Source organism: Symsagittifera roscoffensis, chromosome 10, assembly GCF_963678635.1.
Source record: "Symsagittifera roscoffensis chromosome 10, txSymRosc1.1, whole genome shotgun sequence".
Taxonomy (NCBI): Eukaryota; Metazoa; Xenacoelomorpha; order Acoela; family Convolutidae; genus Symsagittifera; species Symsagittifera roscoffensis.
The window spans coordinates 31,007,080-31,033,024 of record NC_087071.1 but is presented as its reverse complement, the minus strand read 5'-3'; positions in this window follow the sequence as shown (position 1 = coordinate 31,033,024).

Genomic DNA, 25,945 nt, shown 5'->3' with positions numbered 1-25,945 from the left:
CTAAATTTGAAATTGTTGTAATTTAGTAGGAAATGCAATTTTTTTAATGAAGAAAAAGTATCAAAATGTAAAAAATTTAAAACAAGTCCCAGCTGTAAAAGTGTAAATGTAATTGATTAGTTGAGTTTCAAATAATGCCGCTACATTGATACTCACTTTTAGATGCAAAAGGACGTATCTTTAATTGGGACAGCAAAAATATCCAAGAACCCCATTCGCTAAAAAGACTAGAGCTTGAAAGTTCGAACTCTGAACTAAATTACCTAATGAGCTGTACAGAGACGGACCCAACGGAAGTCAACAAAACAAATATCATAAAACTAATTTTAAGAATGGAACCTGAGCGCAGAACAGAAAAGAGGCAGGTTGAAATCAGCTTAAAAAGGAAGACGCGTGAGCCAAAAGCTCCACAAAAGCTGGTGGATAATTCCCGTCTGGTATCGATATCCATAAAACACTCCAGTGAAGTTCCAGCCACCTAGACTACGAATATCCGACTATCAAATACTAAGGAAGACGACATGCCACTGTATCGGAGGTCACTACGGGAGCACTTGATGTCAAATTGATCACAAGAGCCATCAACAAGGACATGAATATAAAGCCTCGGATACATTTCGTCCCGACACGAAACTGGGAGCTTATCAAACATTGGTTTAATTAGAAGTAATTATCAAATTAAATGAATTACCTAACGGAGCTCAAACTTAAAAAAAACGTTTAATTAAAAAATAGTTCAACTAATAAAAAGTTAAATAATCAAAAAATAAAAACGCAAGGGTTTCTTCTGTCATTTGGAAGGAAGCCGAACAACTGAGCTTTTCCAGCAATATTAGGCTGAATCTGAATTGTGTGCTTCGGATCCTAGACAATAAGCGAAGACTATGGAGATGTTTTCTTTTCAAATTGAAGCGTTTTTTAGGAGCTACATCAAAATTCCATGCTTAAATCACCATAATTTACAAAACGATTTATTTTTGATTGTAATTTCAGGGTTACAGCAAAACCACCTATGATTTCAAACTTACAATTACTGATTCAAGAAAAGAGAAAAAAAATCTAATAGACTTTTTGTGGTCTCAAACACTGGCAACATAATTGCTTGCCATGCTACTCTCAGACAAAAAAATTGGAACAAAAATGAATTTATATCCATTTTTATCGCAAAAACCAAACTCAAAAACTTTAATTTGAAATCCATTATAACCGATTATAAAATAAGTAGAAAATAACAAAAAAAAGAGGATTTTTTCCACTTTGTTTTTGTTTCGTGAAAAAGTTTGCAAGAGTTTCTGCACTTTTCAAGTGACTGATGCGGAAATCTTGCAATGCGAGTGTACGGCTTGCTTCATTTCTAAACCTAACTTCAAATTGCAAAAAAGTTCAGTCAAACACCTCCTAACGTTTGCCCATTTGTGCCCTTGCAACCACCCATCCCATGGCTTGCCCCTTTACTCCCCCCATATCTGAACCACCAGCTGAATACTTGAGACACCCCCATCTGAAACATAAAACCCTTCCACCTCCCCCTCCACCTGAACCACCTGCTGGTTCAGTTGAGATTCATAGGGGAGGGGTGTTGGGTTGGTTCAGGTGGGGGATGGCGAGGGTTGGGTAACAAAGGGGGCAAACTTTGAGGGGGGGGGGGTTGTAAGGGGGTAATTGTTGGAAGGAACAAAATTCAGTTATTGAGGAACAAAAAAAAAATAACAAAAATATCAAATATCAAAAATACAAAATATCCACTTGTATTGAAAGCAGAGCTAAAATTTTTTAAATTTTCCAGCAACTGACTCTCAGAGAAATTTCTGTTTCAAATGAATCAGAAACAGATATACTTCGTATTTGAAACAGCATGTGTTCACAAAAATACGTGATCTCAAATTATTTAAAGTGATGTTTTGATACTATTATGCAAAAAAACACAGATGATTTTTTATCAATTACTAAAGCTGGCCCAGATAATCTGTTCGCCAAATCGCGACAAAAATTCTATTGTTTTCTCAGACAAAAAACATGCTCCATGCATTTTTAAAACTTCCAAACGCGCAAATTGTTTGAGTTTTGAAAAAAACTCCTAAGAATTAAGAATAGTTCTTTGTATAAAACAAAACTATTAGTATCGTTATTGTTTTATTTGTTTCAATCAGATTGGAAAAAAAATATTCAACAGTTTATGATTAAAAATCAAGAAATGATTATGAATTTAGCATTTGGAAGGAAGCAAGGCTACTGAGACTTTCTAGCAAAGGTATGCGGCATCTGAAAATCAAAGCGATCAAAACTGTTTCCTGGTTTTGTTTCTCGAAGAAATTGGCTGTAGCAATCGATTGTTTATGCGCAACCACTATCACTGAAATATGTGCTTTGAAACCTGCAGTGCTGATTGAATTATCCGGACAAAAAGCATGAAGATTGAAAAATGAAACAAGTTTTGTCAAACTGGGTGAGGTGAAAAAATGAAGAAGATAAAATTTGCTTAAGTTTTCAGCACAAATTATTTGGCGCACTCTGTTTTGCGAAAACAGTTTCGCAAAACAATTACTCTAAAATAAGAAAAATTTTTGACTTTTTATAGTCAATCAAAAATTACGCCAAAAGTATCGAGTCAGTTTCTAACGAAACTTTATCCAAATGAGCCTTTTCTCTAGCCCAACAAAATTTAAGAATGGATAGAGTTTTAACAAAGTTGTGCTAGACATTCAAAAGTTTTTGTCGAAAATTTGTTGGTTTTTTTGAAGTTTAGAAAAAACAACTTTGTATAACTAATAGAAACTCAATAATTCATGCCTTTTTGGGAGAACTTTCTAAAACTGTCTCGCACTAAATTATTAAAGAGATTAAAATTCAGTTAGTGATTAACATACAAAAAAAAACAAAAATATCAAAGGTGCGCCAAAACGTTTTATACTGAGCAACAAGTAACCAACTTCACTTTAAGAAACAATTAAAAGATTTTTTTTTGCATTGTAAATCGTTTCTCAAAAAAATGGAAGAGTTTTTTGTCTGTGTACACAGAAGTGAAAAAAATATATTCATAAAAGATTAAAATTGATTTTGTTGCCAATTATAATTACGCTATGGTTGTTTCTATGCTGTACAATTTTTTTTTGTAAACTTAATTAGTTTTTATGAGACAACTGTTAGTTTATCAATAATTTGATGAAGTCTCTTTCTTAGTGCTTCTTTTTTTAAATATAAAATTGTGTATTGTGTATTTGGAATTAGAACAAATTTTCTAAATTCTAAATTTGAAATTGTTGTAATTTAGTAGGAAATGCAATTTTTTTAATGAAGAAAAAGTATCAAAATGTAAAAAATTTAAAACAAGTCCCAGCTGTAAAAGTGTAAATGTAATTGATTAGTTGAGTTTCAAATAATGCCACTACATTGATACTCACTTTTAGATGCCAAGCTACGCCAATTGTTTTGAATTTAGAGCTAAAATTGTTAAATTTTCCAGCAACTGATTCTCAGTTAACTATTTCTTGAATGAATCAGAATCAGATATACTCCTTAGTTGAAATTACATGTGTTCACATAAACAAGTGTGTTCAAATCATTTAAATGGATGTTGTGATGATATTATGCAAAAAAAACAGATGGTGTCTCAGCAATTACTAAATATGCTCAGGTAATCTGTTGACTAAACCGTGAAAAAAACTCTATTGTTTTGTCAGACAAAAAGTATGCTCAATTCAATTTCACAATTCAACTCAAAGATGTTACTTTCTAAATGCGCAAACTGTTTGGAATATTTGAAAAAACTCTAGAGAATTAAGAATAATTCTTTGTATCCAATGAAACTGTTAGTTTCGCTATTGTTTTTTTCTCTCACTCAGATTGTTTAGTAACGAGACTAATAACTTTTTTTTGAAACAAAAAATAGATTTTTATAATTTAAAAATCAAGAGGTGATTATGATAATTGGAAGGAAGCCGCGCAACTGAGATTTTCTAGCTAAAGTAGGCGGCATCTGGAAATTGAAGTGATCAAAAATTGATTCCTGTTTTTTTCTTGAAGAAATTTGCTGTAGCAATTGACAGCTTATGAGCAATCACAATCACTCAAAATTTGTGCTTTAAAAGCTGCATTGCTGATTTGAATTATCCGGACAAAAAGAATAGAGCTTGAAAAACAAAACGCAATGTTCTCAAATTGGGTCAACGTCAGGCAAAAGAAAAGATGAAAACAATATTTGCTTAAGTTTTCAGTGGAAACTATTTGATGCACTCTGTTTTGGGAAACTTATTTTGCGGTGAAATAACCCCACAATTGGATAGTTTTCGGCCCTTTTAGTCAATCAAAAATTACCCCAAAAGTATCCAGTCAATTGCTGACAAAACTTTATCCAATTGAGCCTTTGATTTAGCCCAACAAAATTTAAGATGAGTGTAACTTTAACAAAATTGCATATATCGTTCAAAATAGTTTGTTAAAAGTTTGTAGGTTACTATTTAGTAAGAAAGACAACCTTGTCTATCAAACAAATCAAATATTTCATGCCTGTTTTTGGAGATTACAACCTTCTAAGTTTTTGTTGCACTATATAAGAGGCTCTTTTTGATAATCTTTCGTCAAAAACTGACTCTGTAGTTTTGACGTAACTTTTGATTGACTAAAAAAAATCAAAAATTATCTAAGCATAGGGTAATGGTTTGAGTCTGATTTTGCAAAAAAAAATCGCCATAATTTCTGATAGAATGCTGAGCAAGTTTTTTCTTAATCAATTTTCACTTTATGTAAACTCAAATTGAGAAACATGAGGTATAAACTTCTGCTTTTTTTGAGGATAATGCGTTTTATCAGAATAAATTTCAATCAGAACTCTAGACATAAAAAGATCAGTTGGAAATTAGCGGTATTTTCTTCTAAATTTCAAGCACAAATAAAGTGTGACTTTGAATTTACTTTTTTCTCTATTAAAATACCAATTGTCATGCCTTAATCTCTAAATGTGGTTTTTTTAATGATAGAGGAAACCAATCAAGGAAAAATTTAAATCAATCACAATCATTAGAATGTTTTATCGCAAAATTTTAAATGAATTTTGCAAAATTTTTATCAGTCTATTCAAGTTTTGCAGTACACCTTGTGCATCGTAGATTTCAAGTTCTAAGTTTTTTTTCAATTTGTCATAGATCTTTCAGTATTTGATATTGTCTGTCACTTCATTTTTCTGCTTATTTAGCAGTCGATCAAATTAAATTTAAATGGTACGTACATCATGAAGGTGCTTTACTATTTCTTATTAGAAAATAATATTTTTCAAATGGATTAAATTCAAGTCAGACAAAGCGTTTCAAGTTTAGTCGCAAATTTTGTTCAAATAAAAGCGAAGTTCAAAAACATCAAAGCAGCAATTATAAGAGTAGTATAAATACACGACACAGGTATGGTGGGATTTGATCCCTACAGAGATTGTTTGGTATAGACAATTCATAATTATCTCTGTGTAAAAACTTTTATGAATAATGATCCCTAGGTAAAATTAACGATCCCTAATGATCGCTATGGTTAGTGTTTGTACCTAATGATCTCAATGGGGAATTTGTGATGGCTAAAACAAAGTAGTTCAAAGCAATGAGTGCTTATATATATTTTTTGTTGCTACCAATACCTCAGCAAGCTATGTTGTATTCCAATTGAACTAAAATTGTGCAATGCGTTCGGCTGATTAAATTGGTACTTTCAATGTTTCAACAAACTCTGTGTTCCTGCTGAAAAAATCTATGAGTTGAAGTGGTTGATTTAAACAAACCTTATTTTAAGACAAAAGTCGATTAAAGGCACCAAAAACAGTTTGGGGGCAAATCCAGAATAAAAAGTCACAAAACTACCCAGCCAAAAAGATTGTGAAACACCAAATCAAAAGTGAATTGAAAGTAGCCCGCTCTTACCTATATGCGAACAAATGAGGGAACTAATTATATTTTAACACACTGGTTTACAACATTTAAATTCGTACACAACTTAAATCAAACGCCATAATGCCGAGTTTTTTTTTTTGTTTTGCATATTTTTGACAACGTTGCTGTTTTGTCAGTTGCTTCGCGGCCAATGAACGACTCATATTCCGAACACGACAAAAAATTAACTGCGTTTTTTTCAATCAAATCATTGATTTGGATATCGCTCTCGGCAAGTTCTATGGCACACATCGACGTGGAGCTTCTTAGTTGCTGATGCTTTTCAACGGGTCCCTCACGCAAGAAATCTATATTCTGACTCGTAGTTTGTTTCTAGCGTAAAGGTTTCTGAAAAAATCTCAAACCAGCTTCTTTATCTTCCTCTGTGTGGTGACTCGTGCTATTTGTTTCGCTCAGGTTCCTTTCATGATCGTCATGATCATCATCATCATCATTCTCGTTGCTTTTTGATCACCAGAAAGCATGGAAGCAATCATTGTTCTAGAGTGTCTGTTTGGCAATGTGAGAGACCATCGCTGAGGATAGAGAGCTTGTCATTTTAGGCTGAAAATACATACGATTTCGTTTGCTTCAAGAGTGTTCAGTACATGCCTTTTGGAGATGACGCGAGAACTTTCGGCTCGTACAAGGTTTCCAGAAGTGAGAGTGTTTTTTTTTTGTTTTGTGGGTGAACAGCCGTTGAGGAACGTTAGTTCTGCCCTTTTCAAAGTTTTTCAGGATATCTAATTTAGAAAATGATGCTTAATAAGCATTTCATTTATTACTTTGTAAATAAACTTGAGCCTCAAATTGAAAATTGAAAAAAAAAACATTAAGCATCCTTTTCAGAACCTACTCCCCCCTCATTTAGTAAGCTCTTTAAACTATCTCAAGCCACCCACTTTTACAAATAAAATGTAGGTCATGAAAAAAAATTTTCCTATAAAAATTGTTTTTTTTTCCACAATTTTTTTCAAACAATTTTTTTTGCGTTTTTTTTAAAAAACTTTTTTTTGCATAATTTTTTTTTTGGAACTCATTTTCCTGAAGAATTCGAATGCTCTTTTTGACTGAGAATATTTTTTTAAATCATTTTCCTGAAAAAATTCGAATGTTTTTTTTCACTGAGAATCAAAATGTTCCTCCAGGGAAAATTTGATATTATCAAAAACCTCCTACAAATTTTTTTTCTAAATTAAGAAAGAAACTGGAATTAAAAAAAACATATTTTGAACATTTTTTCTCCGGTAAAAACTTTCTTTAAAAAAAACTTGTGTTTAATTTGCGATAGCTTTGAATGCAGCACAATTTATAGTTAGTTTACTTTGGAACTTATCTTTCTTTTTTGATCTGTACTTTTGTTGTCTGAATTGTAGAGAAAGTGGTCCGATTGATAATTGGAGAATACAAAGTTGTCCAAAATTTCAATATTCTCGTTTATAGAGTTCCGAAATAGTTTTTTTACAGATCCGAATTTTTCTCTGTTGTTAAATCGTACATTAAGCTGTCAGTGTCTGCATGCATTAGGGGAAAGTTGAAACTGGGTTTCATAACCTCGTAGTGATTTTTGTACATCTCAAATTTTATTATTTCTAGCATACTGGCTCCTTCAATGGTAATCACATCGCATCTGATACTCGTTGGCGCTCACGTGAATGCATCCATATCGTCACCTAACAGATTATAGTTTTCCATATCAAACCTGCTTTTTTTTCAGCCTCTCGTAAAATCTTAATCTGCATTCTGTTTTTTTTTCTGAAAAAAAAAACATTTTTCCATAAAAGGAATTGATCAATGGTTTGTACGGGGCTTCTTCAAAATTGCTTTTGTTGCTCTACGTTTGCTTGTAATCAGAGTCTAGAATTCTTGTTTTAATTTAACCATAGCGATTTATTTCTGAACTCATAGGGCCAACTTCTAGGCTTTTCTAATGAATTTCATTTGCAGTATATTTATTATGTAAAGTGTGAAGCATTTGTTCCATTTACTCGTTGGAGGTCCACAGTTTTCATTGTTTTTTATTTGTTTGATATCTTTTTAACCTATCATTTTGAACTCACCCCTTAGCGGGTGCCAATGGATATTCACGATGACACTCATGTAAACGTTTTTGGTCGGTCATGAAATTGTATGGATCTACAATTTTGACATACGGTTTTCTAGAACTGTAAAATTGTTTATAGGCAAGCTGTCAACTAACTTTTGGTATGAAATGATAGGAATTTTGAAAGAGTCTATGAAACGAAGGCACTCATAAACGTTTAAAGTAGTTGGAACTTTTCAAAGTGTGAAGTGTGAAGCAGTTGTTCCATTTTCTGAAGTGTGAAGCAGTGAAGCAGTTGTGCTTCAAACTTTTCTAAAGTGTGAAGCATTTGTTCCATTTACTCGTTGAAGGTCCACAATTTTCATTGTTTTTTATTTCTTTGATATCTTTTTAACCTATCATTTTGAACTCACTCCTTAGCGGGTGCCAATGGATATTCACGATGACTTTCATGCAAACGTTTTTGGTCGGTAAGGAAACTGTAGATTCCATCGTCAGTAGATGGAATGACTTGTATTGTACTACGCGAGTCTTTTTCGTCGAGACATAGACATACGTGATGCATGTCATAGTTCAGCAAATTATTCCCAAACACTGGAATGTAATTTATGTTTCTTCGCGCCAAATTCTCTTTGCGGTGCGCGCATCCTAGCATTTTCTCGAAGAATTTTAGTGGTCCAGGAACTTTTCATCACTTTGAGTAAATTTTTCTGGGCAGATAGCGGCCCAAGTGTTTACTTTCTCTTGTTGGTTACAATTCCACAATTCTTGTTTGAAGTTTACAATGCGATACAGCTTTGTGAAAATAAGGCCAAGCTCCACATAGAGTTGAAGGAGTTTTTGATGAAATGTATATTCATTCTTCGTATAATTTTTTCACTTTATTGGCAACCACAAAAAAGAGGTTCAAAAAGGTTCAAGAGGTTAAGACAGATGCCAAACACATCTCTCAGAAACAAACAATAAACAAGAAAAACTAAAAACCTGCAAGGGGTAGGTCTACAAATTTCCTTGTTTTTTGTTTGTTTGTGAGAGATTTGTCAATGGATAATCACGATGCCTCCCATGCAACAACTGATGGTTTTTAAGACAAGTTCATCCAAAGTGAGATTGTTTTCATACACCGTGAGGTTTGTAGAATCTTATATAGTACCGTAGTAGAAACATATTGTAATTCGCTCGCATTAAATTTTTCGTTCAGTTAATTGTTGTTTGCAGTGAGCTTTCATTTTTAACGACCGATGCAATTCCACCTGGCATCAAATTTCTAACATGTTTAGATGACCTCGCTGAAAGTGTCACCTGCCAAGTTCGAAGCGCTGAAATGATAAGAGCAATCAAGACCATCGGTTTCTTAGCGGAGAGAGCGATTTTCCTTAAAGACTCAGGTTAGGAGCAAGATGTCACAGGACAGATGGAAAAATCATGGTAGTCGCACAGGCTCTGAAAATCAAATTGATTGAAAACTTCTTCTTTTTCAATCATCTTTTCGGCATTAATGGCATTTTTATATCCGTCGAAACTACCTCCGTCTCTCAATCCACCCATCTCAAGTTTGTTAACTTGTGTATCAAAAGTATATTTTTCTATGCATCCCCTGTTTTGCTTCCTTCATAATGTTATATCCGAAAACTTGAAAATTTCAATCGAAAGTGTCTGAATTGGGTTATTGGTTCATTGCCCTTAAAAGACCAGTTATTTTTCACAAAAACTCTGCCTATCTGTTTCCATCTTAATTTCAACGAGAGATTGGTTTCTACAACATGTTACATGGTCTTACCGAGCGTTCTGTTTTAAGGTTACCACCGGCCGGTAGTCCACCATCCTCTCAAACAGCAAAGATAAAAGTGGCAGGTCGAGAAGTTCTTCTTTCATCGCGTTGAGAAATCCGTCAACGAGTTGATCCGTCTTGTTGAAGACATCTCCGATCCCCTCGAGTCTTTCAAGAGAAGAGTCAAGAAACTTCTCGTAGAGAGAACTGTGTCAACTTTTGATCAACTGAACTCTTGTTCATGGTTCTTGAATTGCATTTATTCAAACTGTCGATCTTGACTTTTATATATTTGTTTGCCTTATTTTTTTCAGGGAAATAGTTCTTTCATCATAAACATCAACCTGTTTTTGAGTGGCATTAGTTTTCTTTCATCGATTTTGCAGTCTGTCTTCATGTATTTGTAATAAGAAAATCTTCTTGTGAGCTTGAGAGTTCTACAAATTTGGCTCACATTTAGAAAGGAGTTTCCCAGAACTGTAAATCTGTTTCCAGGCAAATTGTCAACTAATTTTTGTCACGAATTTTTTGAAAATCTAAAGAATATATGAAGCGAAGATACTCTGAAAAATTTGGTGTAGTTTGATCTTTTCGTGAGGAGGTTCTATTCAGTACTTCGATTATAAATGAAATTCACTTCTTTTCGATGGATGGATTGACTTGTGTTGTACTACACGAGTCTGATTCGTTGAGAGCCGACCTCACGTGATGAATGTCAAAGTTTTGCAAATTATGTCCAATCACTGGAATGTATTTTTTTTATTTCTTCGGGCTAAATTCCGTTTGTCAAATACTCATTCTAGTATTTTCCTCGAATAATGACTGCGCTCCTGACACTTTTCATTGCTTTGACTGAATCGTTCTCGGCAGATCCAACAAGTCCAGGTTTCTTCTTTCCATAGTTGGTTACAATTCCACAAATCTTGTTTGAACTTTACGATGCATTTGAGTTTTGTGAAAATAAAGCCAAGCTCCACGTGGAGTTGAAGTTTTTTCTAATGAATTATTTATTCATTCTTTGTGACATATTTTTTTCACTTTACAAATTGCGAGTTCACATTTTTCATTTTTCGTTTTTTTTTTGTTTGTGAGAGTTTTGTTTGGTATTTGCTTAACCAATCGTTTTTAACCACTTGTTTGAGGGGTGCCAGTGGATAGTCACAATGAGTCAAGTAACAATTGATAGTATCTCATATCAACTTCAGCCATGAAATATTAGTCTGAATTGTCAATGGTTGACTAAAAAATTTTCTATTTAAATAGAATGATTGTCTTCGTTTTCATGAGTGCTTTTTTTCTGATCTAAAACCGAATCTCTTATAATGGCGTTCTGTTATTTTGTGAATCTACATTACTCCTCCGTATAAATTGTTGGCATCCACCATGAGATTTGTATTATCTTATGTAGTAGCCATATGTTGTATCTTCGCATGCCTTAAATTTTCGTTCAATTGCTTGTTGTTTGCAGTGAACTGTCATTCTTCAATGATTGTTGCAGTTCCACCAGGCATCTTTTGTTTATTTTGTCTACGTGACTTCAGTCTCTTAGCAATTCAATATCAGCCTCAAATACACGCTTGAGAGCGTCGCCTGCCAAAATTGAAGCTCTGAAATGATGAATGCAATCAAGGCTAATTGTTTCATAACTGATCGAGCGAAATTACTCTTAGACACAAAGTACGTGTAATGCGTCAAAAGACAAGTAAAAACCAGATAGTTGTGCAGGCTCTGACAATTAAATTGATTGAAACTTCTTTGGCTTCAATCAAAATGCAGCCATTTTGCACCATCTAAATTATTCACCCAATTTGCGCCTAATCTGTTTCATCGATTTTTTTCCGGTCTGTCATTTAAGTATGAAGAGTTTATCTTAATCTGCGACTGAGACTTCTGAAAATTTATTTTACGTTTATGAAGTGAATTCCCACAACGGTAAATTTGTTTTTAAGCAAGCTGTCAACTACATTTTGTTAAGAAAACTTTCAAAAATTGAAAAAAAACAATGAAGCGATGATACTCAGAATTAGTATCTGTGGATTGATCTTTTCTTGTAAGGGTTTTAGCCACTACTCCTATTAAAAATGATTTCTGTTTCTTCTTGTAGAATGAAATGACACGTATTGTACTACGCGAGTCTCATTCGTTGAGAGCCGACATGCGTGATGAAAGTCATAGTTTTGCAACGTGTGACCAATCACTGAAATGTAATTTTTGCTGCTTCCCGCTAAATTCCATATGTCGTGCACCCATTGTAGAATTTTTCCCGAAGATTGACAGTGGTCCATGCCAACAGATTCATGCCACCACTAAAATGTATTTTTTCTTTATTCTCGCTAAATTACTTGTTTCGTGCGCCCAATTTGGCCCTTTTCCCGAAATTAGACAGTTTTGATGATTCTTGTAAATCCAAGAGATACAGATTTCCTCTTTCCATTGTTTATTACGGGGTCCCAAACAATGTAGCCTTTACCATTTTTAGATGTAAAAACTTCGAGCTAGTATTTGTGTTTGTCTTCTAATGTTTTCTAAACAGTTTTCAGAACTATCAAGACAAAAGAAAATGGTTCAGAGGATTCACGATCATTTGCAACCATGGAATATCCAGAGGAATCATGTATTTTTTAAGAACGCGAGACAAGGAAAGTTGTGAGTTGTTAATACGTGTTCTAAGGGGCTTCAAGAACGATTCCAATTCAAAACAAAAAACGAAAGGTGCATAAAAGATAGCGTAAATGTTTTTCAGTTTGTACTTGTTGCTACCATTTTTGGCTGTTGGCATCATCATGAGAGCTCGTTCGTGAATTTTACACAATTGCTTGTGTGATTGACCATGAACTTCCTTGTAATGAGCTTGAAGCAAGTAGGGCAAAACTGCAAAAAAATCCAAAATTTTGCTTTATAACTTCACAAACAAAGCGTAGTAGGTCCTTTATCAAAACAAACAGGTCCTTTATCAATTCAAACGGTTTCATAAATTAAAAGCAGATCCAGAATCAAATTACCTGTTCTTTCAAATTCTGAGACAAATGTGCGATCTCTTTTTTGATATTGAGACACGTTTACTTGAACGTTAATAAGTCACTCGAATTGAGGAATCATGTTCAAGCTCAATGGCATTAATAACTTGTAGGTGGCTTGAAGCGCTCCGGGCTTGGTATAGGTATAATAAGATGGATCAGTCTGCTCAAATTAAGGGTTAATTAACCACCCAAAAATAAAACCAAGCTTGTATTTAAGACGATAGGCAGCAGTGTAATATAACAGAAAGCAATTTTTGTCGTTATGTTTACGATAATTAATCAAATATGGTGAATTTGCTATTTAAGTAGTGAGGGGTATTAACTCAGAGTCTCGGATTGGTAACATTTTCCCCAATTTAAAAAAAAGCTAGCTTAAACGCTGAAGAACTAACCCAATCGCTCTATGAGATGTTAAACACCGCTTCGATTTTCCTGAGTATTTCCAGAAACGTTTCATCAGCATAATCGTTTGCGTACAGGGGTGCCAAAATTTTTTTAGATAAATAATTCAACCTGTTTGCTATCAGGTTGTTGCACGCATTGGTCTGGAACATGGAGCAAGTTTGTCTAAATTAAGTTTAGTCAAAAACTGCATTTGCATGGTCTGCTAAAATTCTATTTCAAATCAAACCTTGAACTTCAAATTTTTCATTAACAAAGTTTTTATCGCTCGTTCATGAATTTCAATTGAAGCTGGGAAGTTATTAAAATTGCTTGCCTGAGCGGTTGAGCTGGAGGAGCCGTGGGGTGATGTATAATAATGATTCACAACACGTAGGTCCCAAACAATGTAGCCTTTTTCCATTTTTAGATGTAAAAACTTCGAGCTAGTATTTGTGTTTGTCTTCTAATGTTTTCTAAACAGTTTTCAAAACTATCAAGACAAAAGAAAATGGTTCAGAGGATTCACGATCATTTGCAACCATGGAATATCCGGAGGAATCATGTATTTTTTTTAGAACTCGAGACAAGGAAATTTGTGAGTTGTTAATACGTGTTCTAAGGGGCTTCAAGAACGATTCCAATTCAAAACAAAAAACGAAAGGTGCATAAAAGATAGCGTAAGTGTTTTTCAGTTTGTACTTGTTGCTACCATTTTTGGCTGTTGGCATCATCATGAGAGCTGGTTCGCGAATTTTACACAATCGCTTGTGTGATTGACCATGAACTTCCTTGTAATGAGCTTGAAGCAAGTAGGGCAAAACTGCAAAAAAAAATCCAAAATTTTGCTTTATAAATTCACAAACAAAGCGTAGTAGGTCCTTTATCAAGACAAACAGGTGCATTCAAACGGTTTCATAAATTAAAAGCTGATCCAGAATCAAATTACCTGATCTTTCAAATTCTGAGACAAATATGCGATCTCTTTTTTGATATTGACACACGTTTACTTGAACGTTAATAAGTCACTCGAATTGAGGAATCATGTTCAAGCTCAATGGAATTAATAACTTGTAGGTGGCTTGAAGCGCTCCGGGCTTGGTATAGGTATAATAAGATGGATCAGTCTGCTCAAATTAAGGGTTAATTAACCACCCAAAAATAAAACCAAGCTTGTATTTAAGACGATAGGCAGCAGTGTAATATAACAGAAAGCAATTTTTGTCGTTATGTTTACGATAATTAATCAAATATGGTGAATTTGCTATTTAAATAGTGAGGGGTATCAACTCAGAGTCTCGGACTGGTAACATTTTCCCCAATTTTAAAAAAAGCTAGCTTAAACGCTAAGGAACTAACCCAATCGCTTCTATGAGATGTGGAACACCGCTTCGATTTTCCTGAGTATTTCCAGAAACGTTTCATCAGCATAATCGTTTGCGTACAAGGGTGCCAAAATTTTTTTTAGATAAATAGTTCAACCTCTTTGCTATCAGGTTGTTGCACGCATTGGTCTGGAACATGGAGCAAGTTTGTCTAAATTAAGTTTAGTCAAAAACTGCATTTGCATGGTCTGCTAAAATTCTATTTCAAATCAAACCTTGAACTTCAAATTTTTCATTAACAAAGTTTTTATCGCTCGTTCATGAACTTCAATTGAAGTTGGGAAGTTATTAAAATTGCTTGCCTGAGCGGTTGAGCTGGAGGAGCCGTGGGGTGATGTATAGTAATGATTCACAACACGTAGCTGCCTACGTTCTGACTGCATGATATCCTTGAAGTCTTTCAGTTTACAAAAACCAACCTAATCAAACTGACATAAATTGTTCAGTTTTTGATGTTCTCATTCAAAACACGGCTGCAATTTTGATAGCAATAAACTGTAAACTTCACAATAATATTTAATTTTTGATGTTCTTATTTAATATGCGGCTGCAATATGATAGCGATAAATTGTAAATTTTGATAGCGTTAAACTGTATTGTAGATAGTGAAGACTGTTATTTTTTTTCAACAGTGAGGAAGTTTTGTTCATGGCAAGTTCTAAGAGGTTTTAATATCAAAACATTGGGAAAAAAACACATAAAACCTATTTTGCCCTGAAACTGTTGAAACGAAGCAAGCGATAAAATAAATTCCAAGTAAATCTCTAACCTTTAAAAATACTGCAACCAGAATTCTTTCTTTTTCCCTTCTAATTTTGAATACTCTATTCCCACTAAAGATTGAATTTGAATTCTTTTGCCCCCATCGTTTGAATTTGAAAGAAGGTTGAAAAAAAATTTCAAAACCTATGACAGTTTTGTTTCTTTGTTACAATTGGAAAATTATAAACAAATTTAGAAGGAAAATTTTCACAATAAGAAATTACATATATTTAGTTAGCAAAGTTTTTAACGATATAATTTTTCGATTAGGCAAACATTGTTTGAAGAATTTGAACAAAAATTTTCCGCCAAAACTTTTACTATGTTGAATTTCCATCAAAACATGAGATTTGAGCTGCTTTCATGTTACTGACATGCTTCAATAGCATTGTAATTGGAAAAACAAAGTCAACAAAATTAAGTGTTTTTCTTTTCAAAGAATTCTTTATGGATTTTGGAAAACCAGTCTATAATTTTCGATAACATATAGATATATTTAGGAGTAAATATTCTAGAGTTTCAACCAATTACTCTTTTTGCACTAGAAACATTATTTTTCCCTGGAAACCAAAAAACTCTTAAAAAAACTCTTAAAAAATATGTTATACGGATTCTGAACCCAAAAAAAGCTTAGCTCGGCGAGAGCTGCATTTTGAGTGGTGAGAGGAACAAATTCAGACCGTGCGAAAAAACTTGCGTTGGATGAGTCTTTTTCAAAAAGTCAAATCTGTATCTCTTCAATGGGTGGTCCGAAAATAATCGTTCGACATATCAAGTTACTGCTCTCAAACAGTTAGATAAATTTGCACAGAAGATCAAAGGATATGGAAACTCATTGTAAGAGGTCAGCTATCAGACTTGTTCCCGAGATCTGAAAATTTAAGTTACTTTTCACATTTTGATTAACGGAATGACTAACAACCTTTTACAAAATCATTTTTTATCCTCTTTTCTTAGCCCTGTGATAGAAAAAAGCGTTAAGAGGCAGAAAAATATAACATACAATATGTTTGTACTCGAAAAAAAACTGAGATAAATCAAAACTCAATCTCAGTTTCAAAATTGAAACTGCTACTAAAAAACAAATGAAAGTTAGTGAAACTCAATATCAGTTAACTAAGATCCAAGTACTACTCCTGTGCTTTTTTACTGTTGCTGGCTTCCGCTTTTCTTCGGCGCTAGACATAGAGAAATGGTCAAGTTTTCCATATGATTACTCATCAAAGCGTTGTTACTGACTTTCATACATAGGGAAAACTTCACAGACGTATTAATTAAAAAGCATTTTTAGTTTTACTTGTTAAAACTGCAATATCAAGATGAACTGCACTGAATTTTTTTCTAGTTAATTGTTGCATCAAAATCGCCGTGAAAGATTTATTAGAAAAGTAGTTCATTCGTGATAAGAAAAGCCGCAATAAAAAAACAAGGCACCTTAAAAAATTTCAGAAAAAAGAATAAACGTAACGCGGAAGGCAATGAGATTGAACTAAAGCGGAAAAGCACAACCAGAGAATAAAATGGGGATTGTGCTTCAGAATTCCTATCTGGTTTTTTTATCAGTGTACTTACGGTGTGCGAAAAATATAGTCTGCAACCGCTTTACAATTGAAGTTTTAAACACATGTCCACATATGTTAATTTACATAAATTGCTTGCTTTCGAAAACCAAAACATTTAATTTTAGGCTTTTCGCACCTTTTAGGTTTGAAATCAAGTTAATTTGAAATTTGTGTCGTTACAATGAATTAATTCAACACAAAGACCACATCGATAAATAGTTTGTCCAGTGCTATTTCGACATTTCGCAAAACAACGCAAAGAGTGCCGATAAATAGTTTGGCCATTGTTTTTTGATATTTTGCAAAAATGTACAAAATTAGAGCGTGCTACATAGAAAACAAGTCAAAAAATTCTTGAACAATGGCAACCCACAGGCTAACTGCAAACATGCCAGGAAATATCTTTTTTTTTTCAAATTTAAACAACTTCAAGCAAGATTTGAATTGATCTTTTTTTCAAAACGGCAGAAACTACACTAGAAGTGGTGTAACTTGACTATTTTTTAAAAAAACTCAGAAGTATTTTTAATTTTTTCAGTTCTAGAAATTTCCCAAAAAAATCTTTTTTCAAAAAATATGATTAAGGATGAACGAAAATTTCCTTACCACATATTGAGTCAATTAGATTCAGTAGAACAATCAAATCAATTTTTTCAATATCAAAACGATTCAGTGTTTTTTGCATTATGTATATATTGATGAAGATTTTGTTTTGAAAAACAAATTATATGGTGGTTGGAATGTAATAGACCAACACTTAAATTATTTTCAGTTTTTCAGTTCACATGCTATTTTTCATGATATTTTCAAGACACTGATCAGATATTTTCAAGACACTATATTTCATGATACTGATCAAGATATTTTCAAGACAGAAAGAATCCCTGACCTGCGCCCGTTTTTGATTTTTTTTGTAAAAAGAATTACAGCTAGCCGAGATGAAAACGTTTTTCTTATTTTTGGGTAAGGGGAATAAAAAACTTCCTCCGTCCTGCTTATCAAATGGCAACATAAGAAGAGTTTGGCCTGTTGTTGATAGATGTGGATGCCAAAATTTCGGAGTGTCTTCGTTATTCTTCAAAGATCGTTTCACTAATGGCAACCATTTTCTACTGACCATCCTGAGAAGCTTTCATACCTTTCCTTGAAATTGAAAGAGAAAGAGTTATGAATATTGAATCAAATGCTTAAAAGTCAATTATGTAGATCAATTTTGCCAACAGCTGATTCAAACATCGTTCAATTTCAATGCGAATGTTTTGTACAGGTTTTTCTTGGGCATGCTCTAGCTAACAAAATCTGCATCGAGAGTAGGAAAAACCCAATTGCGAAATTTTGCGACCCTAACCTAAGAATCGCAGAAAACGAACTGATTTGCCAAATGATATTTCACTGGTTCAGTCAATCGGAAAACTGTATTACATTTTTTTTGAAAACATGAAAAAAAGGTAAGCATGTATGATCGCCCAAGGAATCTTCTCCGGATGAAAAAACTGTACCACAATCTCAAACTCTTCGAAATTGATCAATGTAATTCATAAAGCGTCTCAACTCACTTTCGAAAACAAAGTACGCCCAGTGATTATTGACTATCCACCATTCAGCACAACTCCTGTCCATTGGACTCCAAAAAACCGAATTACTGAGAAGGTTGTAAATTGTAAGTAGTGGATCCCATTCTGGCCCCTTTTTTTAAGTTTATGGAATTTTTGATAAGTGGATATGGAAAACTTGCTGTAGAAAATGATGTTTTATTTGTGAAATTCATTGTTGAACAGAAAAACTAAATCGAATTGATACGTTTTGTCTTACTTTTTGTGTTCTGCTGAGTTTGATAGACAAGATTTTAACTTTTGACTCGGAAGTTACTCGTGAAATTCTGATCGATACAAAACTCAATGTTCAGATAAAATAATCAAGATTCAATAAACGATAATTAGATGTTAGACAACACTTGAATCCCAGATTACATGCTAATTCGGATGAAGTATCAGGTTTCTTTTTCCAGAAAAAAGTCTTACCGGATCTGGGCACCTGATTACTTTGCATCGTCCGTTTACAAATTGTTATACAGGTCGCGTTATACATAATGCGTTCTGCATATTTCTGAAAGCATTCAAAACAAAGTTTTCTCCTTCGTTTAAATTTAAGCACAAAAAAATGCTTCCAAACCATCACATTTTTAAAGAAAACTTAGAAGAGTTTAAGTATGGCAAGAATCTTTTCATCGTAAAAAACTATCCGCTTGATCTGCTAATTCAATTTATACAATTGATTTTCTGCCAACAGGCTTGTTCAACACATTTTAACAAAAATTAACAAACTTACTGTTAGTTAAGTCGAGTTTTTGATAGAATTTGTTTGAGGAACCGAAACTCCCAATTTTGTGCAAATTGTACTTTCGAGAAAAACCTTCCTGCAAAAACTCGGTCAAATTACACTGATAGATATCGAAATCGATAAATTACGCAAACTCATTAAACTTTTTGACTGCTTCCTTTTGTACAAGTTCCAGTCTCCAGAAATTTTGAGAGTCATTTCAGCTGTTCAACCTCACTTGAAAAAATTGAAGCCCCAGCTGGGAGAGAAAAGACAAATCCATTTACAAGAACACCAGCTTGCAGGCGAACTAAAATAAATATTCAAGACTTGTAACGTTGAAGAAACAAAGTTTGTTGAAGCTACGATCAGAGTTCCCGCTCATTTTGTAGTAAAATTCAAATCTAAGTCTAAGCAAGAAAACTCCACAAAAATGAATTCTGTTTTTTTTTCAACGAGGATTTGATTTGTCTGTTGAACCAAAATAAAAGAAAGTAAATTTACCAAATTTTGCCATAAATATTTAAAAAATTTTGCGGTTGCCGTCATTTCAATTGTTCTTGTATGATTACTAGTTGGTAGCAAATTGTGTTCGAAAATTCAGAATTTCAAAAAAATAGGCAAAATGTTAAATTAATAGGTGAGAGTTTACCTGAAGAGTTAAAATACTAAATCAAAGTCGAAAGCTTAGAAAAAAATGTTTAGAAACATATAACAAACAAAAGCAATTGAAGTTATACAAAAAAAACTAACTGGTGGTCGATCAGCAAGAAAAACAGCAATTGAGAAAAAAAATCTTCATATTTGATACAAATTAGAAGCAAAAATTGTGAAACAACAGGGAAAATAATGAAACAACACTGGAGACGAACGATTGCGACTTTGTAGACCTTGATATTGCCGAACACTTTTTATTTGAGAGAAATAGAACGTGGAAAAATTGTAAGTCTGCTTCTCGTTTGTCTGCGGAAGCTGTTTTCTTCATATTAGTCTAACATATAAATATATAAATACATAAAATATTTCAACTTTCGTTTTGCCAACGTTATCTTGTTACTGCCTGAGTTGTCACGAAACTGCTAATTGGCTTTAGATACTCTTCGCTACAATTTGTTAAAGTTTTCGAATCCCATGTTGTTTCAGGCCATTCTACCATAGTTCTACCAATGCCAATCATTTTTCTCGTAACTTCCTCAAAGCAATCATCCATTCCCCTGAAAATGAAGGAGAAAGAGTTATGCATAATGAAACAAATGCTTGTTGGTCAGTATTGTAGATAAACTTTGACAACAGCTGATTCAATTTTTTTTCAATTTTCTACAATTGTTTTGTAAAGGTTTTTCTTGGCCCTGCTCCAGACAATTTCATCAAGAGTAGGGAAAAAAATTGACCCTATGATAAGCGTCCGAGAAATTTAGTGTTTTCGTAAATGATAGATCACTGGTTCAGTCGATCGGAAAACCGTGTTACTTTTATTTAAAAAAAAACTAAATTAAGATGAACATGTATGCTGAAGGATTCATCCTCCTTGCTCGCAAGGAAAAAGTCGTACCACAATCTCAACTTTTTTAAAATTGATCAATCTAAGAAAAGGGTCTCAACTCAAAATTTTACAATGATTCTGACAACATAGTACTAGCCGTGACTACCCACCAATAAACCCAAATCGTCTTTCTGGAACTCATCAAATTGTTCTACCAATTCTCATATATCTGCTGCAACGGTGATGATGAAGCAGAAAGAGATGATAGAGATAGAAGAATTTCAAAAAGTTATGAAAATCAACCAAGACATATTGGAAGCTAATAAAGTGGAAAAAGCAGATTTAAGGCTGAAACAGTTGTTCAAAGTTAAGTCGTTAAATTTAGACGTTGATATGTATGTTGTAACGCAGAAAAAAAAACCAACACACTTTAAAACTTAGTCTTTTTTACATTATACACAGCAAAACCAAAGAAACCTGATTGTGTGATTTATCTAAATAATTTAAAAGAACTGAATTTTGAACCTAGCCTGATTTCCATTACCTATGCCAAACAGATTCTCCACTCGCCTAAGAGCAAAAAAGGTCAGCCCTCAAATGCTTGCTTTGCCGGAGACAATTCGACAACTGAAAAATCGGAGAGTTCAAAAGACCTCTTTTAGGATTTGAGCGACACTTATCAAAACCAAACTACTCAAACGAAATAAAAACACAGAAAAAAATTTTTAATCAAAAAATACGACGACATTAAAAACTACGAAAGCGTTAAAGCGTTTTTTTACTATATTTACAAAAAATGGGAATCTTACTATCAGCGAAGAAAAGTAACATAAATTACTCTATTCGAAAAGTCCGGCCGCATTCTGTAGCCTAAAAAACTGAACAGATGCTAGTCAGCATTCACCAAAACAGTTGGTGAGTTTTCTGCGCTATCAATCATCACATACAAAGTATACACTGTTTCGTGAAACATATCATCTTCTAAAAGTGATTAAAAATGAACATCAATGAAACTTGGTCTCTCTATAACCAATGTGTTAAATAGTTGTTAATTCCTATCGATAGTCTATTTTGCTACTTTAGAGTGGAATACCTGAAGATCAACAAAACCGCCAAAACTTTCAAAAAAAACGATCAAAAAAGAAACAATTCAAAAACACATAGGTTGACCAAAAAAAGCTTAAAGAAGACTTCAAAAAATTAATTAATTAAAGTCATCAAATACAACACTCACAGTGAAAAGAAATCAGCATATGCGATCGCTCGAAAGTGTTTTCTCCATGTACTTAGAGTTTGAAAGAATTATATTGAAAAATTACAACAATCAATTCGCGTACGTGTGATTCGAGTAAAAAATTTACCTCCAAAGAAGGTTACCAGAGAGCATATTTGTTTTAGACTCATTAATTGCAAAGCAATTTGTCAAACTATGTTTGATACGCATACTAAAATAAAACAATATGTTGGTGATTACATGCGAATATCAAAACTGACTTGCATTTTAGAAAAGGTTAGAAGCAGACTCTAACTGACTAAACTTTAAAAAATAATTGCCATCTTACTGTAAACCCTCGAACAAACGGTCTTTTTGATGCAGAGAACAAAGCAATCAAAGGATTGGGAGAAAAGCAGGTTATGACGAAGGTAGGAAATGATGATTTTACTGTTCATTTGACTTCGACAGCTTCAATTTTTTTATGCAACACTTCGGCCAGTTTCAGAAATTTTCGTGTAAAAGGAATGACTCTGAAATAAATTTTTCAACCAAACTAAACAATGATCGAGAGTTTACAAATTTCAGAGCATCCAATTTAGTAGCCAGTTATTCAACGCTGGCAGTCGGAGTTCAATTTCCTGAATTTTTTGATCAACTCACGTTGAATAGAGTAACAAAGTTAGCTTCAAACAAGGTCTTAAGAAAGTTTTTGCCTGCTCTAGATTCAACAATAATGAAGCAATTGATCAAAATTGGTACGCAAATCAAGGTTTTATATCGATGACTAAGTGCCAATAACAAAAACTGAATTGCTTTTAGAAAAAGTATTACAAGCAGATTTTATCAGACAAACTTTTGAAATAATTGCCATTCCTACTGTAAACTCTCGAAGATACAGTCTCATCGATCCAGAGAAGGAAAAACTCAACGGATTGAGAAACAAAAAAGATTAAGACGAAGATAGGCAATAGTGATTTTACCGTACATTTGATTTCAACAGCTTCGAAAATGTTTTTTTTTTCGGACAACCCTTCGGCCAGTTTTAGAAATCTTTGTAAAGAATGAACGACTCAGAAGTAAATTTTCCAACGAAACTGAACAGTGATCAAGAGTTCACATCTTTCAGGTCATACCAAATAGTAGCCAGTTAATCCAACGCTGGCAATTGAAATACAATTTCCGAATTTCATTTTGGCTGAAAATCGATCCTAGCCTAATTTCCATTACCTATGCCGAACAGATTCTCCGCTCGCCTAAGAGCGAAAAAGGTCAGCCCTTAAATGCTTGCTTTGCCGGAGACAATTCGACAACTGAAAAATCGGAGAGTTCAAAAGACCTCTTCGAGGAGTTGAGCGACACTTATGAAAACCAAACTACTCAAACGAAATAAAAACACAGAAAATTTTTTTTTTATCAAATACTACGACGACAAAAAAAAATACGAAAGCGTTAAAGAGTTTTTTACTAGATTTACAAAAATGGGAATTTTACTATCAGTGAAGAAAAGTAATATAAATTACTCTATTCGAAAGGTCCGGCTGCATTCTGTAGCCTAAAAAACTGAACAAATGCTAGTCAGCATTCACCAAAACAGTTGAAAATTTTCTGCGCTATCAATCATCACATACAAAGTATACACTGTTTCGTGAAACATATCATCTTCTAAAAATGATTAAAAAGGAACATCAATGAAACTTGGTCTCTCTATAACCAATGTGTTAAATAGTTATTAATTCCTATCGATGGTCTATTTTGCTACTTTAGAGTGGAATACCTGAAGATCAACGAAACAGCCAAAACTTTCAAAAAAAAGACAAGCAAAAAAGAAACAATTCAAAAACACTTAGGTTGACTAAAAAAAGTTCAAAAAAGAGTTCAAAAAATTAATAATTAAAGTCATCAAATATAACACTCACAGTGAAAACAAATCAGCATATGCGATCGCTCAAATGTGTTTTTCTCCGTGTACTTAGAGTTTGAAAGAATTATATTGAAAAAATTACAACAATCAATTCGCATACGTGTGAATCGAGTATAAAAGTTACCTCCAAAGAAGGTTACCAGAGAGCATATTTGTTTTAGATTCATTAACTGCAAAGCAATTCGTCAATTTAAGTTTGATACGCCAACCAAAACAAAACATTATGTTGGTGATTACATGCGAATATCAAAACTGACTTGCATTTTAGAAAAGGTTAGAAGCAGACTCTAACTGACTAAAATTTAAAAAAAATAATTGCCATCCTATTGTAAACCCTCGAACAAACGGTCTTTTTGATGCAGAGAACAAAGCAATCAAAGGATTGGGAGAAAAACAGATTATGACGAAGATAGGCAATGATGATTTTACTGTTCAATTGATTTCGACAGCTTCAATTTTTTTATGCAACACTTCGGCCAGTTTCAGAAATTTTCGTATAAAAGGAATGACTCTGAAATAAATTTTTCAACCAAACTAAACAATGATCGAGAGTTTAAAAATTTCAGAGCATCCAATTTAGTAGCCAGTTATTCAACGCTGGCAGTCGGAGTTCAATTTCCTGAATTTTTTGATCAACTCACGTTGAATAGAGTAACAAAGTTAGCTTCAAACAAGGTCTTAAGAAAGTTTTTGCCTGCTTTAGATTCAACAATTGTGAAGCAATTGATCAAAATTGGTACGCAAATCAAGGTTTTATATCGATGACTAAGTGTCAATAACAAAAACTGAATTGCTTTTAGAAAAAGTATTACAAGCAGATTTTATCAGACAAACTTTTGAATTAATTGCCATTCCTACTGTAAACTCTCGAAGATACAGTCTCATCGATCCAGAGAAGGAAAAACTCAACGGATTGAGAAACAAAAAAGATTAAGACGAAGATAGGCAATAGTGATTTTACCGTACATTTGATTTCAACAGCTTCAAAAATGTTTTTTTTCCGGACAACACTTCGGCCAGTTTTAGAAATCTTTGTAAATCTTTTACATCTTTCAGGTCATACCAAATAGTAGCCAGTTATTCCAACGCTGGCAATTGAAATAGGTTTCCGAATTTCATTTTGGCAAGAAAATGTTTATTAAATTAGGATATTACTTTTATAGAGAGCAACTGATCAATGAGTCAAAAGAAAAACGCATTTATTTATTTTGATGCAGTTACTCATCAAGTCACGACTAGCATGAGCATCTGCATAAATGCAAATAAATGAATCTCCTTACCAAGTCCTCAAAAACCCCGTTTGTTAGGCTACAACGAAAAATTCGAAGCGAATTGTTAATTTCATCTTGTTTACAAAAAATGATAATTTCCTTTGAAGCATTTTATGTGCGAAACGAACAGTACTAATCTAATTTTCCATATGACTTATCAGATGGATAACGCAAACTTTTATCTGCCTTGACACTATTCAACACCAAACTCTATGAGATGCAAAGACCCCTAGGTTAAGGGTCATTGATTCAGATAGACACATCTAAAATGGTTGTGCTCAGAGCAATGATCCTAATAATAGAAAAGCTACGCCAAATTGGACTTCAAAAAAACTATTTTCTTCATCTGTACAATCAGTTTTAATACAGTTTCGCACACAAACGGAAAGATTAGTGACTATTGCAGGAACTGGTAAAGTTGTATTGATTCTAAAATTCAATAGCTTTGATTGAAACCCGAAATAACGGTTTTAAGCAAAGCCAGCTTCACTCCCTCATTTCTGTGGACACTATCAATAATGCGGAAGTTGATTTGGCTGGCAAAAAAGTTGGGCAGTGAACTTTTAATGAGTGCAATGCCTAAGTGATTGATGTTATCACGAAGAGGTAGTCTTCGAAACAAGCAATGGAAATCACTCTAACAAAAACTGCAAAAAAAAACATTTTTGCGCTTTTAGATATTGACGAAAGGCAGCAACGAATGGATTAAAAAGAAGCAACTGAACAGGAGCGAGAAAAAAACGAACATTCGAAGAAAAAACAGGCCAGCGATAGTTCGAGCAGATTTTTTCCTAACCGTAAAAAAATGATCTCTAATTTGTTTTTAAATGAAGCTTCCATAGTTTTCTGGATTTGACTGAAATCTGATAATTTTTGAAAATGCTTTTGATCAAAAAAAAGG